The 17,302-nt window shown below is 49.6% G+C and overlaps 1 pseudogene; it reads left to right on the top strand.

Moving 5' to 3' along the window:
- The first annotated feature begins 1,620 nt into the window (after nt 1-1,620).
- Nucleotides 1,621-16,269, top strand: LOC127622118 (uncharacterized protein C2orf42-like; annotated as a pseudogene).
- The last annotated feature ends 1,033 nt before the right edge of the window (nt 16,270-17,302 follow it).

Genomic DNA, 17,302 nt, shown 5'->3' with positions numbered 1-17,302 from the left:
ATTGTTCTACACTTTACATTGTGTAGACTGAAAAACAGCGTTTTGCAATTAGAGTGTATGTGTGTGTGTGGTGGTGGTGGTGGTGGTGGTGGTGGTGGTGGTGGTGGGGGGATCAGGTCTAGTTGAACTTGTCACATTTTTATGAAGGTTTCTTTTTGTGGTAATCATAATGGGAACCTTTTATTACATAGCCTATTGTATTCTTTTCAGATACATTTCTGCAGTAAAAACAATTAATGAAACAAAATAAAAGGGCTAACACTTTACTATAAGGTCCCATTTATTAACATTAGTTGATTAAATTAATCTACAGTAAAACGATCAACATAACATGAAATGCTGCTCAGCAAGGAAGAAGCCACTGCTCCAAAACCACCATAATATATCCAGACTGCCATTTGCTAGTGCACATGGTGACAAAGATCTTAATGTTTGCAGAAATATCCTCTGGTCTAATGAAATAAATATGGAACTGCTTGGTCATACTGACCATAATTATTTTTGGAGGAGAAAGTGTGAGGCTTGTAAGCCAAAGAACACCATCCCGACCGGGAAGCATGGGGGTGGCAGCATCATGTTGTGGGGGTGCTTTGTTGCAGTAGGGAATTCACAAAATAGATGGCATCATGAGGAAGGTAAATCCTGTGGATATATTGAAGCAACATCTCAAGACATCAGCCAGGAAGTTAAAACTCAGTCGTAAATGGGTCTTCCAAATGGACAATGACCCCAAGCATACCTCCAAAGTTTTGGCAAAATGGCTTAAGGACAACAAAGTCAATGTATTGGAGTGGCCGTCACAAAGCCCTGACCTCAATCTGATAGAAAATTTGTGGGCAGAACTGAAAAAGTGTGTTTGAGCAAGGCAAACCTGACTCAGTTACACCAGTTCTGTCTTTAGGAATGGGACACATTTCAACAACTTATTGTGAGAAGCTTGTGGAAGGCTACCCAAAATGTTTGACCCAAGTTAAACAATTCTAAGGCAATACGACCAAATACTAACAAAATGTATGTAAACTTATGACCCACTGGGAATGTAATGAAAGAAATAAAAGCTGAAATAAATTCTCTCAACTATTCTGACATTTCACATTCTTAAAATTAAATAGTGATCCTAACTGACCTAAGACAGGGAATGTTTTCTAAGATTAAATATCAGGAATTATCAAAAAGAGTTTAAATGTATTTGGCTAAGGTGTATATAAACGTCTGACTTCAATTGTTATTTTGGTGGATACAATTCACACAAATGTAAACATTTTAGAGTGGTTTGAGCTAGTAAGCAAAAAACAGGCAAAGGTTTTGTCTGGTCACTATATCTGGTCACTATATCATCTGGTTTAAGTTGGTCTCTGAAAAGTGCCCAAAACTATCTTCGAAGACATCTAATATCAGCATACCAGTTTAGGCTTGTCAACTATGTTTCTTTTCAGCAGGAAAAATACATTCAGTGTCATGGTATTTACATCTGATGCCATCACTCTACTGTGGTACCAGCTATGATGCTATTTCTGTAAGGGTAACCAGCATTACAAATTTGTTTAGTGCTTTCCTTAGTTGCTTAATACTAAAATTGTCCTTAATCACTTTCGGTCTTAGTGTACATGTGACACCAAAATGGATGGCCTTCTCGTGAACTCCGGAATATTCTGGTAACACAGACCATGGTTTCTTCTGTCACTCAAACCTCCAGCCACTTGCCTGTTAAAACTCAGGACAAATGGAAGACTCCTGTGGTCCTGTCTAACTTGGGCAAGGCTACGTTAAGAGGCATCCATAAGTGCCCTCGGTGTGGTGTTTACAATGGCACCCGTGGCCTCATCTGCAAAAACAAAGCCTGTGGAACAATCCTTAGGGATGGAGTCCATGTGACGGGGCATTTAAAGAAGGGGCCATCTGAAGTGGTACAAGTTGTGATGGACAGCGGAGGCGGCAGGTCTTGGGGTTGGCCCAGGTGTTCTCAGTGCATCAACGGGTCGTGCTTCTGAACAGTGAGGCTTCGTTGAGTTGGTCCTCATGGATACAGCCATTACTACTGCAGATGGAACCCTACTAACCTGGTTCAATCTCGGTTGCTGTTACATGCCCTTATGCCAGCTAAACGGAAGTGAGTCGATAGTTGAAGGGGGCCATCAGCGAGTGTCACAATCATCAAAGAGTCTCTGCACCCATGTGGAGCAAGCCATGGAGTGTCAGATCCAAGCGACAGAGCTGCCACTCAAGAGCTCCATGCTGGAAGCCTTGGTGGCCACTTCCCAAGCCAACAGAGACACCTGGGCCCCTAGTGCAGCGGGTCTCCAAAGGGACCCGGATAGTGAAGTGACAGCCAGGTGAAGCCCACCCCCTGGGACTGCTGCATCTGAAGGTGGGCTTGTCTGGAGCAAAAGTGAAAAGTGAGGGTTCAGCTCCCCTTCAATGTGCTTGTCATGATCCCAGTGCCAAGGGGGGATTAGAGACAAGGAGTTTGGGCCAGCGTAATGTTACAGAAGGAGAAAATCCCCTTCAGCACAGTTCACCTGAGCATTGCATGCAATTCTATGCCTGCATTTGTGCCGTTACGAGTGATGAAAAGCTGGTCTCCAAGTTTTCAGCTTTTCTGAACTACAGCTCAAATGGTAAGACCACCATTGAGGTTTGTCTGCACTTGCACATAAACTTTGTTTCTAAAGGCACAAGAATACTCTGATACTCAACAAAATTTTCATAGTAACTACAATGTTACTATTGTAAAAGCAATCAAAACAAACAAACTTGGTAACCATTAAAAACCACAAAATACAGATTTTTATCACCATAGTTTATGTTTTCCTTGATTAACACTAAGGCTTTACTACAAATATATTGGTTAAAGTATGGTTACTGTAGCAAAACCATGGTAAAACTATTGCAGTGGAATCGCGAACTATTGTGAGGGAACCCAAATCTTTTTTACAAGGGATCGCAAACTATTTAGAGGGAAATTAAACATATTGCGAGGTCACGCAAACTATTGCAAAGAAACGCCAAACTTATTGCGAGGGAACGCAAACTATTGCAAGGGAAAGCAAACTTATTGCGAGGGCATGCAAAACTTAATACGAGGGAACGTAAACTTATTGCGAGGCATCCAAACTATTGCGAGTGCACGCAAAACTATTGCGAGGGAATGCAAAACTTATTGCAAGGGCATCCAAACTATGTCTCCAAAGGGACCCGGATAGTGAAGTGACAGCCAGGTGAAGCCCACCCCCTGGGACTGCTGCATCTGAAGGTGGGCTTGTCTGGAGCAAAAGTGAAAAGCGAGGGTTCAGCTCCCCTTCAATGTGCTTGTCATGATCCCAGTGCCAAGGGGGGATTAGAGACAAGGAGTTTGGGCCAGCGTAATGTTACAGAAGGAGAAAATCCCCTTCAGCACAGTTCACCTGAGCATTGCATGCACTTCTATGCCTGCATTTGTGCCGTTACGAGTGATGAAAAGCTGGTCTCCAAGTTTTCAGCTTTTCTGAACTACAGCTCAAATGGTAAGACCACCATTGAGGTTTGTCTGCACTTGCACATAAACTTTGTTTCTAAAGGCACAAGAATACTCTGATACTCAACAAAATTTTCATAGTAACTACAATGTTACTATTGTAAAAGCAATCAAAACAAACAAACTTGGTAACCATTAAAAACCACAAAATACAGATTTTTATCACCATAGTTTATGTTTTCCTTGATTAACACTAAGGCTTTACTACAAATATATTGGTTAAAGTATGGTTACTGTAGCAAAACCATGGTAAAACTATTGCAGTGGAATGCGAACTATTGTGAGGGAACCCAAATCTTTTTTACAAGGGATCGCAAACTATTTAGAGGGAAATTAAACATATTGCGAGGTCACGCAAACTATTGCAAAGAAACGCCAAACTTATTGCGAGGGAACGCAAACTATTGCAAGGGAAAGCAAACTTATTGCGAGGGCATGCAAAACTTAATACGAGGGAACGTAAACTTATTGCGAGGCATCCAAACTATTGCGAGTGCACGCAAAACTATTGCGAGGGAATGCAAAACTTATTGCAAGGACATCCAAACTATTGCGAGGGCACACATAACTTATTGCGAGGGCATGCAAAACTATTGTGAGGGAACGCAAAACTATTGCGAGGGAACGCAAAACTTATTGTGAAGGCATCCAAACTATTGCAAGGGAAAGCAAATGTAACGTGAGGGTTCTGTATGTGGTGGTGGATCACTCCTTATGATAATAAACAATAGAATGGAGACGGAGGACTTTCTGAAGTAGTACTTTACTGAACACCTATCACAACTACATGTAACGATTACCCTGTCTTGTCTCACTGTTGCCCTCTTGTTTTCCATCTTGTCACTTTTGCACTTCTTAGTTTTCACTTTAGTCCCTTATTTAACTCCATAGTCCACCCTGTCTCGTTTCACTGTTGCCCTCTTGTTTACAATTGTTGTCACTTTTGCACTTCTTAGTTTTCACTTTAGTCCCTTATGTAATTCCATAGTCCTTGTTAGCGTTCGTGTTCACTGTTCATTGTTTACACCTGCCCTTGTTAATTTGCCTTTGGTTTCTGTTAATCACCTTGTTATCTTGTTTGAGTTCTGTTCTTTCATTGGCCACCTATCCCATGTTTGTGTATTTATACCCGTGTCTTTGTTCTGTCTTTGTCGATCGTCGTTTGATGTTAAACCTGGTGTGTCTTTCCCTTCGAGTTCCCAGTTCATGTCTACCTTGATCTGCTTACCCAGTTTATGTTTCTTTTCCCCATCGTGGGTTGTTACTTTGTGTTTTGCCCTGTTTAGTCATTCAATAAAGTTCAACTGCGTTTGGATCCGCATCTCCTCGTCTGCCTCGTTAATCAAAGCGTAACAGAACGATCGACCACCCATTGATCCAGCAGTGATCACGGGCCAACTGCGGTTGCTCAACCTTAGACAAGAAGGCCGCCCTGTTGAAGACCACATCAGCGACTTCCTCGCTGGCGAAGTTCACGGACTTCCGGACTCAGCCCTGGTGGTTTTCTTCAGGGACACGTTACACGGTTCAGCTCAGGGGCGTCTACCGCCCGGCAACGCTTGGGTGGACTCTCCACGACTTCCTGGAGGCGACCTTACTGGTCTGCGGCTCACCCTACACCGTGGTCTTCGCCGAGGAGGATTCCACCTCTCTCCCCACTGTGGTGACTCCCCAGTCGTCCTTGGCGCTTCCTGCCCGTCCCCATGCCAGTCGCCTTCCACGAGCCAGCGCGGCCCACTGCGTCTGCTCGGAGGAGGGAGAGAAGACGGGCTTCCGCCTCCCGGCCCGCGCCTGCCACGGTGAGCGAGCTAGAGCCCACGCATGTCACGGTGAGCGAGCTAGAGCCCACGCATGTCACGGTGAGCGAGCTAGAGCCCACGCGTGTCACCGTGAGCGAGCCCGAATCCTCGTCAACCACGGTAACCCAGCCAGAGCCTGTAGCCTCAGACGTCAATGAGCCAGTGCCGCAAGCCTCAAACGTCAATGAGCCAGTGCCTGTAGCCTCGACCGTCCCTGAGCCAGCGCCTGTAGCCTCGACCGTCCCTGAGCCAGCGCCTGTAGCCTCGACCGTCCCTGAGCCAGCGCCTGTGGCCTCGACCGTCCAAGAGCCAGTGCCAGTAGCCATGACCGTCCAAGAGCCAGTGCCCAAAGCCACGACCGTCCAAGAGCCAGTGCCAGTAGCCGTGACCGTCCAAGAGCCAGTGCCAGTAGCCGTGACCGTCCAAGAGCCAGTGCCAGAAGCCTTGACCGTCCAAGAGCCAGTGCCAGTAGCCATGACCGTCCAAGAGCCAGTGCCAGTGCCAATGGCGTGACCGATCCAAGAGCCAGCGCCTCTCGAGCCCCCTAGGGTTCCGCCTCCCAAGTCTCTCAAGTCTCTCGAGTCTTCCAGGGCTCCTCCTCCCGAGCTTTCCAGAGCTCCGCCTTCCGAGTTTCCCGAGCTTTCCAGAGCTCCGCTTTCCGAGTTTCCCGAGCTTTCCAGAGCTCCGCCTTCCGAGTTTCCCGAGCTTTCCGGAGCTCCGCCTTCTGAGCTTTCCAGGGCTCCGCCTTCCGAGTTTCCCGAGCTTTCCAGAGCTCCGCCTTCCGAGTTTCCCGAGCTTTCTGGAGCTCCGCCTTCCGAGTTTCCCGAGCTTTCCAGAGCTCCGCCTCCCGAGCTTTCCAGAGCTCCACCTCTCAAGCCTCTCGAGCCTTCCAGGGCTCCGTCTCTCAAGCCTCCCGAGCTTTCCAGAGCTCCGCCCTCCGAGCTTCCCAGAGCTCCACCTCTTAAGCCTCTCGAGCCTCCTAGGGCTCCGCCTCTCAAGTCTCTCGAGTCTTCCAGGGCTCCGTCTCTCAAGCCTCCCGAGCTTTCCAGAGCTCCGCCCTCCGAGCTTCCCAGAGCTCCACCTCTCAAGCCTCTCGAGCCTCCCAGGGCTCCACCTCTCAAGCCTCTCGAGCCTCCTAGGGCTCCGCCTCTCAAGTCTCTCGAGTCTTCCAGGGCTCCGTCTCTCAAGCCTCCCGAGCTTTCCAGAGCTCCGCCCTCCGAGCTTCCCAGAGCTCCACCTCTTAAGCCTCTCGAGCCTTCCGGGGCTCCGCCTTTCAAGCCTCTCGAGCCTTCCAGGGCTCCGCCTCTCGAGCCTCCCAGGGCTCCGCCTCTCAAGCCTCCCAGGGCTCCGCCCCTCAAGCCTCTCGAGCCTTCCAGGGCTCCGCCCCTCAAGCCTCTCGAGCCTTCCAGGGCTCCGCCCCTCAAGCCTCTCGAGCCTTCCAGGGCTTCGCCTCTCGAGCCTCCCAGGGCTCCGCCTCTCAAGCCTCTCGAGCCTCCCAGGGCTCCGCCCCTCAAGCCTCTCGAGCCTCCCAGGGCTCCGCCTCTCAAGCCTCTCGAGCCTCCCAGGGCTCCGCCTCTCAAGCCTCTCGAGCCTCCCAGGGCTCCGCCCCTCAAGCCTCTCGAGCCTTCCAGGGCTCCGCCCCTCAAGCCTCTCGAGCCTTCCAGGGCTCCGCCTCTCGAGCCTACCATGGCTCCGCCCCTCAAGCCTCTCGAGTCTTCCAGGGCTCCGCCCCTCAAGCCTCTCGAGCCTTCCAGGGCACCGCCCCTCAAGCCTCTCGAGCCTTCCAGGGCTCCGCCTCTCAAGCCTCTCGAGCCTTCCAGGGCTCCGCCTCTCAAGCCCCTCGAGCTTCCCAGGGCTCCACCCTTCAAGCCTCTCGAGCCATCCACGGCTCTGCCTTCCGAGCCTCCTCCTACGGCTCTGCCTCCGGAGCCTCCTGCGGCTCCGCCTCCCGAGCCTTCTGCGGCTCCGCCTCCAGAGCCTCCTGCGGCTCCATCTCCTGAGCCTTCCTTGGCTCCGTCTCCTGTGCCTTCCTCAGCTCCGTCCCCGGAGCCTTCCAGGCCTCCGCCTCAAGAACTGCCTACGGCGCCACCGCCCTCAGCTCCGCCTCCTGAGCCTCCAGAGCCTCCCTCTGCTCCGCCTCCTGAGCTTTCCAGGGCTTCGCCCCCCGAGCCTCCCACGGCTCCGCCTCCAGAGCCTCCAGAGCCTTCTAGGGCTCCGCCTCTAGAGCATCCTACGGCGCCACCTCCCTCGGCTCCACCTCCAGAGCCCTCCAGGCCTCCGCCTCTAGAACCTCCTTCGGCTCCGCCTCCTGAGCCTCCCTCAGCTCCGCCTTCTGAGCCTTCTACGCCATTGCCTCCCCCGGCTCCACCTCCCGAGCCTCCCTCGGCTCCGTCTCCCGAGCCTTCCACGGCGCCGCCTCCCAAGCCTTCTACTGCTCCGCCCCCAGGGTCTCCTGCGGCCCTGCCTATGCCTCCTCTTGGCGCCGCCACCCAAGTCTTCGACTGCCCGCCTCAGAGGTCCTCCTTGGCTCCGCCTCACGCGGCTCCGCCAGCTCCCCAGTGGCCACACCTCCCAGGTTCCCTGAACCAGCCCGTGCCCTGTGGTCATCTCCCAGGTCCCCTGAACCGGCCATTGGCCCATGACCACCTCCCAGGCCACGAAGCCGGCCTCTATCCTGTGGCCTCCTCCCAGGCCTCCTGACCCAGTCCCTGTCTTGTGGCCTCCTCCCAGGGCTTCTGACCCTGTTCCCGTCCTGTGGCCTCCACCCAGGCCTCCTGCCCCTGTTCCCGTCCTGAGTCCTCTCTCCTGGCCTCCTGACCCAGTCCCTACCCAGTGGATGTCCACCAGGCCACCTGACCCTGGTCCCTTGACACACCCCCATAGACTGCTTGCCTGCCCTCTCGGCCTCCATGGTCTACCTGTCTACCCTCTCCACCTCCCTGGACTGCCCTAATGGCCCCCTTGGACTGTCGCAGTGCCCCTTGTACCCCGTGAACTGTCTCTGTGTGTTTGCCCCTGGTGCCCTCATTTTGTTTTTTCTTTGTGGGTCTTTTTGTCTTTTGTGTTTTTTTTGTTGTTTTGGATCGTCTGGTATCCGATCCTTAAGGGGGGCTATGTAACGATTACCCTGTCTTGTCTCACTGTTGCCCTCTTGTTTTCCATCTTGTCACTTTTGCACTTCTTAGTTTTCACTTTAGTCCCTTATTTAACTCCATAGTCCACCCTGTCTCGTTTCACTGTTGCCCTCTTGTTTACCATTGTTGTCACTTTTGCACTTCTTAGTTTTCACTTTAGTCCCTTATGTAATTCCATAGTCCTTGTTAGCGTTACGTGTTCACTGTTCATTGTTTACACCTGCCCTTGTTAATTTGCCTTTGGTTTCTGTTAATCACCTTGTTATCTTGTTTGAGTTCTGTTCTTTCATTGGCCACCTATCCCATGTTTGTGTATTTATACCCCGTGTCTTTGTTCTGTCTTTGTCGATCGTCGTTTGATGTTAAACCTGGTGTGTCTTTCCCTTTCGAGTTCCCAGTTCATGTCTACCTTGATCTGCTTACCCAGTTTATGTTTCTTTTCCCCATCGTGGGTTGTTACTTTGTGTTTTGCCCTGTTTAGTCATTCAATAAAGTTCAACTGCGTTTGGATCCGCATCTCCTCGTCTGCCTCGTTAATCAAGCGTAACACTACAACACTTCCTTGTACAGACCTTCCACGTGACTGCCCTAACCAATCAGAAGCGAGAACTTAGACTGAGGTAAACATGAGAGAATCAGAGAGGCAGATTCAGCAGAATATCCTGACCGTGTTAAATATGTAAACACGTAAATATGTAAATAATTAACTGACTAAACATTGCAAATACATTCCTAGTAAATTACTCAAATATAAATTATATGAAATTCTGAGCATTACAACTTCCAAATATGAAATATGAACTTCTAAATCTTACACAAACTTATTGCGAGGGCATGCAAAACTTAATGCGAGGGAACGTAAACTTATTGCGAGGCATCCAAACTATTGCGAGTGCACGCAAAACTATTGCGAGGGCATGCAAAACTTAATGCGAGGGAACGTAAACTTATTGCGAGGGCATCCAAACTATTGCGAGTGCACGCAAAACTATTGCGAGGGAATGCAAAACTTATTGCGAGGGCATCCAAACTATTGCGAGGGCACGCATAACTTATTGCGAGGGCATGCAAAACTATTGTGAGGGAACGCAAAACTATTGCGAGGGAACGCAAAACTTATTGCGAGGGCATGCAAAAATATTGCGAGGGAACGCAAAACTTATTGCGAGGGCATGCAAAACTATTGCGAGGGAACGCAAAACTTATTGCGGAACGAGTATTGCGTAAGTAGCTTACGCTATGGGGAAAACTCCGTTTCTCGAGAAATATTGAAGTCTTTATGTAAAACGCATTGCAGCTGCACAGCAGACAGCAATGAGCGAGGCAGCTCGGTCATTGGCTGTGCTGCGGCAACTTGCTCGAACCAATGACAGGGCGACTCTGAATGCGCGACCAATGAGCGCGCTTCACGCCCGCGCGCTCAGAGCCCGCCAAGATTGCCGTGCCTAAGGCTATATATTAGGCGCCCCGTCATGAGAGTGCTTTAGGTTCAATCGACTGAAGTGACTGACCAAGCACAAGCACGGCAGCTTACGCAATACTCGTTCCCTCCTCTCAGGGAACCGAGTTTACGTTAGTAACCGAGTCGTTCCCTCTCGAGAGGTCTCTCCTATTGCGTAAGTAGCTTACGCTATGGGAACACCATGCAAAACGCTGTGCGTACTGACTTCGCTCTATAAAGCCAGAGGCAGATGCCTGAGCCTTAAAGCAAAGTGATTATTCAACGAGCCGGCCAACGGCGAGCTATATAATGGGATAATACAGAGCGCCTTTGCCCCAAGGTGGACCATGGTGGGGCACTCATTGTAAAAACACAAGCACATATCTTATGTACTGATTTTTCTATTTACTGATATGCATAAAAAACCCTCTAAGTCAGTCAGAGACGGACCTTATAAGGGAGGAGATAATGCTCAGCATATACGTACTCCAGTCCATACTACAGTCAGGCTGATAGAATGTTGGAATGCAATGAGGGGACCTGTAGGTTATAAAACCTGATAAATGTCGAAGGCGAGGCCCAGCCTGGCGCCGCACAAATATCCTCAATGGGTATCCCACTCGACCACGCCCACAAGGAGGCCATACTCCTTGTAGAGTGAGCTCTGACGCCTAAGGGGCATTGAAGGCCCTTGGCTTCATAAGCCAGCGCTATAGCATCTACTATCAGCGCGATATTCTTTGCTTTGAAACTGCGAGACCTTTAGTTCGGCCGCCAAAGCATACGAATAATTGTTCCGTCTGTCTGAACGAGGAAGAACGTTCCAAGTATACTCTGAGCGCCCTGACCGGGCAGAGTAAATTAGCGTCGCTTTCGTCTGCTGGAGACGATAGCACTGCCAGAGATATCACCTGTACTCTGAAGGGTGTGGAGAGCACTTTAGGAATATACCTGTGCTTTGGCCTAAGGACAACTCTGCAGTCGTTAGGTCCAAATTCCAAGCAAGCAGCGCTTGATGACAGCGCGTGCAGGTCGCCCACTCTCTTGATTGAGGCGAGTGCCAGCAAGAGCGCAGTTTTGAGCGAGAGCTGTTTAAGGTGCACGGTTTGGAGAGGTTCGAACGGGGCACTCTTGAGTGCGTCCAGGACCGTGGCCTGGTCCCAGATCGGTACCGAGGGGGGAGAGGAGGGTTCATCCTCCTAGCGCCTCTTAGAAAACGAATGATTAGGTCGTTTTTCCCTAATGAGCGTTCTTTATCAGGATTGTGTGACGCTGCTATGGCAGCCACATAGACTTTGAGTGTAGAGGGTGTGCGGCCCGCCTCCAGCAGCTCTTGTAAAAAGGCGAGTACACTTGGTATCTCGCACGATTTGGGGTTCAAGCTCTTGGTATCACACCAGTCACTGAACACTTTCCACTTTTGGGCATATAAGCGCCTCGTAGAGGGCGCTCGCGCCTCAGTGATGGTTCTCAACACTCCGCTGGGGAGGTTCTCTGGAACCCGTTGAGGGGCCATGCATGAAGGGCCCACAGATCGGGGCGGGGATGAAGAATCATCCCGTTGGCCTGCCTGAGGAGGTCCAGCCTCAACGGAATCGGCCATGGGGCAGATTGCATCATCTGCATTAGTTCTGGAAACCACATCTGGTTCTTCCAGAGTGGGGCTACCAGGAGCACTGCACATTTCACCTCCCTGATCCGACTGATGACCTGAGGTAGCATCGCGATCGGGGGAAAAGCATACAAGGGGCGGCTCGGCCAGACTTGGGTGAGCGCGTCCGTGCTCTTTGAGAAGAAAAGAGGGCAGTGCGCATTTTCCCTGGAGGCGAAGAGGTCAACCTCTGCCTCGCCAAAGGTTTGCCATAACCACTGAACCGTCAGGGGGTGGAGAGACCATTCTCCTGGGAGAACTTTGTCTCTGGACAGCATGTCCGCTCCCTGGTTCAGGACGCCTGGCACATGCGCTGCTCTCAGCGAGCGCAGGTTGTGCTGTGACCATAAGATGAGCTCCCTGGCCATAGAGTTCCATGGTGTACAGGTGGCCATGGAGCTCGACCTGAGTCCACCCTGGCGATTTATATACAATACTACCGTCATGTTTTCCGTTCGGACCAGGACGTGTTAGTTTTTCAGGTACGGAAGCAGGGCTCTGAGAGCCAAGGCGACTGCTTTCATTTCCAGACAGTTTATATGTAGGCGCTTTTCCGGGTTTGACCAAAAACCGGAGACAGGCCTGCCCTCGTAAAGGGCCCCCCATCCTATTTTGGAGGCATCTGTCGTGATCATTTTTCTCCGTGTGTTCACGGTCGCCCAGACTCACACCGGTTTGATACCAGTCAACGGCCTTCCAGGGCGTCAGGGCTTTTATACAGCCGTGATTCGCTCTGATTAAAAAGTGGCCCGAGCGCCACGCGTGAGTGGGGACACGGCTCATGAGCCATCGTTGGAGAGGACGCATGTGCAACAATCCTAGCTGGAGTACAGCTGATGCCGAGGCCATGAGACCGAGCATCCTTTGAAATCGTTTGACGGGGTGAAAATGATGTTGCAAGGCGCCGAATAGCGAGCGCGCGCTCTGATGAGAGGCGCACTGTCATCTGCACTGAGTCTAGCACTATTCCCAGAAAAGAGATATTCTGGCTGGGGGATAGCACGCTCTTTGCAAAATTGATTCTCAGACCCAGGCATTCTAGATGGCTGATAATCCAAGATCTGTGCGTCGTTAACTGACTCTCTGATTGTGCTAGGATTAGCCAATCGTCGAGGTAATTCAGTATTCGCACTCCCCGCTGTCTCAGGGGGGAAAGTGCTGCATCCATACATTTCGGTGAATGTACGGGGGCCAATGATAGGCGAATGGTAGTACTGTGTACTGGTATGACTGTCCCTCGAGCGAATCTCAGAAATGGCCTGTGATGAGCGCTATCGGAATGTGAAAGTAAGCATCTTTCAAATCCACTGATAGAAACCAGTCCCGGGCGAACTTGCGCGAGGATATGTTTGGTCGTTAACATTCTGAGCGAGCGAATCATTAAAGCTTTGTTCAGATGTCTGAGATCTAGGATGGGGCGGAGGCCACCGTCCTTTTCGAGGATGAAAGTAGCGGCTGTAAAAACCCGCCTCGCTCATACAGGGAGGAACAGTTTCTATAAGCCCTTCTCTATCAGTTTGAGCACCTCGTTGCGTAGAACATGTGAAACATCTTTCCTCACTTTCGTCTCGACCACCGCTGAAAAGCGGGGTGGTCTCGTGGCGAATTGAAGCGAGTAACCGTGTTTTATTATGTTCAAAACCCATTTCGGCATGTCGGGGATTTTTTCCCAGGCTTTTGCTCGCACAGATATGGGCTGAATGCTGGCTAGGGGCGTGTCGCAGTGACGTATGGGCCCTGCCGGCGAATTGCCTTGTGCTAACACTGAGCTTACAGCTCTCAGAGGTGCGGGAATGCGCTGTGCAGCTTTGTTGAGTGCCGAGTGCAGGGGTGCGTGTGAGATTACAGGCACGCGCGCTATCTCCGTAATGCTCGCAGCATGAGCTGGAGAAATGTTTGAAACGTTATAGATAGTGTTTACGGGTGGGGGTGCATACATTGTAATAGGCACGTGCGCCACTTTCATAAAGCTTCCCGTTCTTAGCGGGGAGTTTCTTGGCTCACGCGTCTCATCTGTGATGCTCGCGGCATGAGCCAGAGAACTGTTTGAAACTGTATGGGCAGCGCTTATGGGTGGGGGTGCATATACCGTAGTAGGCACGCGCGCCATTTTCATAAAGCCTCCCACTCGCGGCGGGGGGTTTTTGGGCATGCATACAGTGTTTGTGTGTAGGGGTGCATGCATGACAGCAGGCACGCCGCTACCTTTATAGTATTTCCCGCTTTTACTGGGGAAGTGTTTATAACTGTGGGAACAGTGCTTGTGTGTAGTGGTGCATACATAACAATAGGCACATGATCCACATTTATGGGGCGTCCAGCTTGAGCTGGGGAAGTATTCGGCACTGTTTGGACAGTATTGATATGTGGGAATGCGCACTTTAGTGTGGACACGTGACCCCTTAGTGACACAGGCAGAAAATGACTCTTTTTGTGATTTCTGTGTGTTGCCGTTAAAACGGCGTTTGATTGCAGGTGAGCGAGTTCTGTGACTGGCCCATTGACTGCTGTACAGACATTTCCAGCCGCCTGTAAGGGGACTGGGTAATGCCTTGCAGGAACCACTCGTCCAGCCGGCTGTGGGCGGGTTCTTCCGGAGAAGACTTCCACGGCTTTGGACAGGATGCGGACGATCTCTGAGTCCATGCTGGTGCCCGTGCTCGTGTCCGCTAATGTCGACGGCGTGGGGTCGAAGGCCGAGCCCGGCCAGTCGTCGGATGCAGCATCAATGGAAAGGCTGTCATCCTTTTCACCGTCGTCCCCTGAAGCGCCGAACGAGACGAGACCCACCGCTCCGGAGGGGTGCTGGTCTGCCTGCGTGAATTGAACTGGCGGCAGGGAGTCCTCGGGTGGTGGTGAAGCACGCGGGGACTGGCCCGGTGTGACGTCACTGAAGTCCGCGTGCTCTGGCGGCCTCCGTGAGCGGCGCTTTTTCTTGCGCGGCTCGAACAGAGGGGATGGCAGCACGGTGGTAGCAGGCTCGTTCGCGGCGAAGGCGGCAAAGCGAGCGCGCTTCGGTGAGGCCCAGGGAGTCACATTCGGGGCATCCGCCTCGAGTGAGAACAGCTTCTGCGTGGTCAGGTCCCAGGCAGCGGCGCAGAAAATGTGACGGTCCCGTCAGGAAGAGGGCCTCTGCACGAGGCGCAGGTCGAAGGCATTTGAAACAACGCCTCGAATTTGCTCTTTACTAAATGACAAAAAGCGTCGCAGAGGCGAACACTTGCAAAGTAGCTTAGTAAAAGGATATCAAGGTGATGCTGCGCCGGATGGCGTAGCAGAAGGCTTTGAAGGCGGCTGAAGGCGCCGGCGTCCTCGTAGCAGTCCTGCTTTAGGCTTGTCGACGGCGGCTGAAAAGACTCCAATAATCCGGAGGATCCAGCGAAGAGAAGGTCTTTGCTGAAGGAGATTAAATCTAAAGAACTCTCATGACGGGCGCCTAATATATAGCCTTAGCCACGCCAATCTTGGCGGGCTCTGGCGCTGCGGTGTGAAGCGCGCTCATTGGTCGTGCGTTCAGAGTCGCCCGTCATTGGTTCGAGCAAGTTGCGCAGCACAGCCAATGACCGAGCTGCCTCGCTCATTGCTGTCTGCTGTGCAGCTGCAATGCGTTTTACATAAAGACTTCAATATTTCTCGAGAAACTGAGTTTTCCCCATAGCGTAAGCTACTTACGCAATAGGAGAGACCTCTCGAGAGGGAACTTATTGCAAGGGAAAGTAAACTTATTGCGAGGGCACGAAACTATTGCGAGGAATGCAAAACTTATCTCAAGGGCACGCAAACCTTTGCGAGTGCACACAAAACTATTTCAGAAATAAAATCCCTGGATCTCAGTAGTATAGTGATGCTGTACAGTCCCGTCAGCGTGTTTCAGATCACCATGGTCTGCTGCATCCCCAGCTATATAGCACTCAGATCTGACCCACAAGATCAATGTACAACATGCAAATTGCTTTCAGCATAGATTTTGTCGGCGTGTTTGTGCTGTTTCATGATCTGCATAATTCCTTTAGTGAATCGGGTATTAAAACATATTTTTACATGGCGCAAAACATTTTAGTTAGTCCCCCTTTGTGTTTTTGTGTGCATCAGAGATGGCAGCATTATTTGAGTGTGTGTTCAGGATTGCTGGAGAGGGTAAATGATAACACACTCATTATATCTGAATCTCAGCAGCACATTGAGCCCAACATCTCCCATTGTTCCAAGAGACTCAAACACATGTAAGCCTAAGCTCTTATTGATAGGCAAAATATTTAATAAACAAACATGAAGTTTGGGTGGGAAATATGCAGAAGTTTGTATATTACAAACTTTCAGATTCTTCAAAAATCTGATGAGTAGTGTGGGCGCAGATTCAACTCGGGTCTGCTGCTCATGGGGCTCGAAATGCATCCTGGTGCATTGGAGTCTTTTCCCTGTTTTCTACCCACTAAAATCTGTTGATGTTTAGCTGCTGCTGAAATGTTCTAAAGTTGTTAACCACCTCTACTGTAATCTGTTTTCCTCTTTAATTCTTTGTCTTTCTGGACGTATCACTGTTTCACACAGCTCCCTGTGTGTCCTCTCCATCTCTTCTGGCTGTCAAAGACACTTCAGCTCCCACCCTCAGCCAGCGCAAGCCCACTCACGGAAAACAATCCAGTTCCACTGGGCTTAAGAACTCAGGTCCTGCCAGATACTTTATCTTCCTTATGATCTTTCCATTGTCTTCTTTTGACTTCTTTTGACTTCTCATGTTATTTTATTCTCTCATTGTTCTTTTTCACTGTTCTAGCATTAAACAGATGTTTGTTGATGATTAAAGCAATTTTACGGTTTCATTACAAGTTGGCTCAATTAACAGCATTTTTGGCATACTGTTTATTACAACAGAAAATAATGTTGACTCGTCCCTTTAAAAAAACAAAACAAAAAAATTGCAGTGAGGCACTTACAATAGAGTGAATGGGGCCAGTCCATAAATATAAAAAAACCCATACTTTTAAAAGTATAGACACAAGACAAAAACATTATAAAGTACATGTTAATATGATTTTAGTGTGATAGCATTGTATTCCTGCTGTTTAGCCAGAGGGGAACTGGCCCCAGCAGTGAACCTGGTTTCCCCAAAGGTTATTTTTCTTCATTAACCAACATCTTATGGATTATTGTCACTTTAGCTTTCTCACTGGGGGTCTAAACACAAATATTATTTTTTGTTTTTTTTAGGGCACAATTTACGATCACGTTTTTATCAAACCGCTCAATGATGAATAGAGGTGTGAATCTTCACTGGCCTCATGATTCGATTACGATTCAAAGCGTAACGATTACATTATAAAATGATTCTCGAAGCATCACGATGCATCTTGTCCTTCAATATCTTTCTTTTTTCAGTTTCTTCAAATTAATTTTTTACTCTCTATTTTTCACTTTCAGTTTTTTATTTAACAGCTGTTTTAAAAACCAGAAGGAGTCACATTTCATAAACTGGCCTTTTACATACATTATGAACATGGAAAATCCACAAGCTTAAATCAATTATTTTAAAAGAGGATCTCAGTTTTTCAGTTTCTTTCTTTGGAACCTTATAAAAAAACATCTTAAAAGCACAAAAAAAAAACAAACAAAAAAAAAAAATGTAAATGAAAACATCGTCGATATCAGGTGAACCGCTGCCTCATCCTTATTTTCCTGTGTGTCCCCCCCGTTGTGTGCAAATCAGTGAAATTATGGGCGCAAGCTCATCTTTCGTGTTGTTTGTTGGCTTCTTATCACGAA

Source organism: Xyrauchen texanus, chromosome 3, assembly GCF_025860055.1.
Source record: "Xyrauchen texanus isolate HMW12.3.18 chromosome 3, RBS_HiC_50CHRs, whole genome shotgun sequence".
Taxonomy (NCBI): domain Eukaryota; kingdom Metazoa; phylum Chordata; class Actinopteri; order Cypriniformes; family Catostomidae; genus Xyrauchen; species Xyrauchen texanus.
Note: the sequence above shows the minus strand (reverse complement) of the source record. Positions and strands in the feature narration are given on the sequence as shown.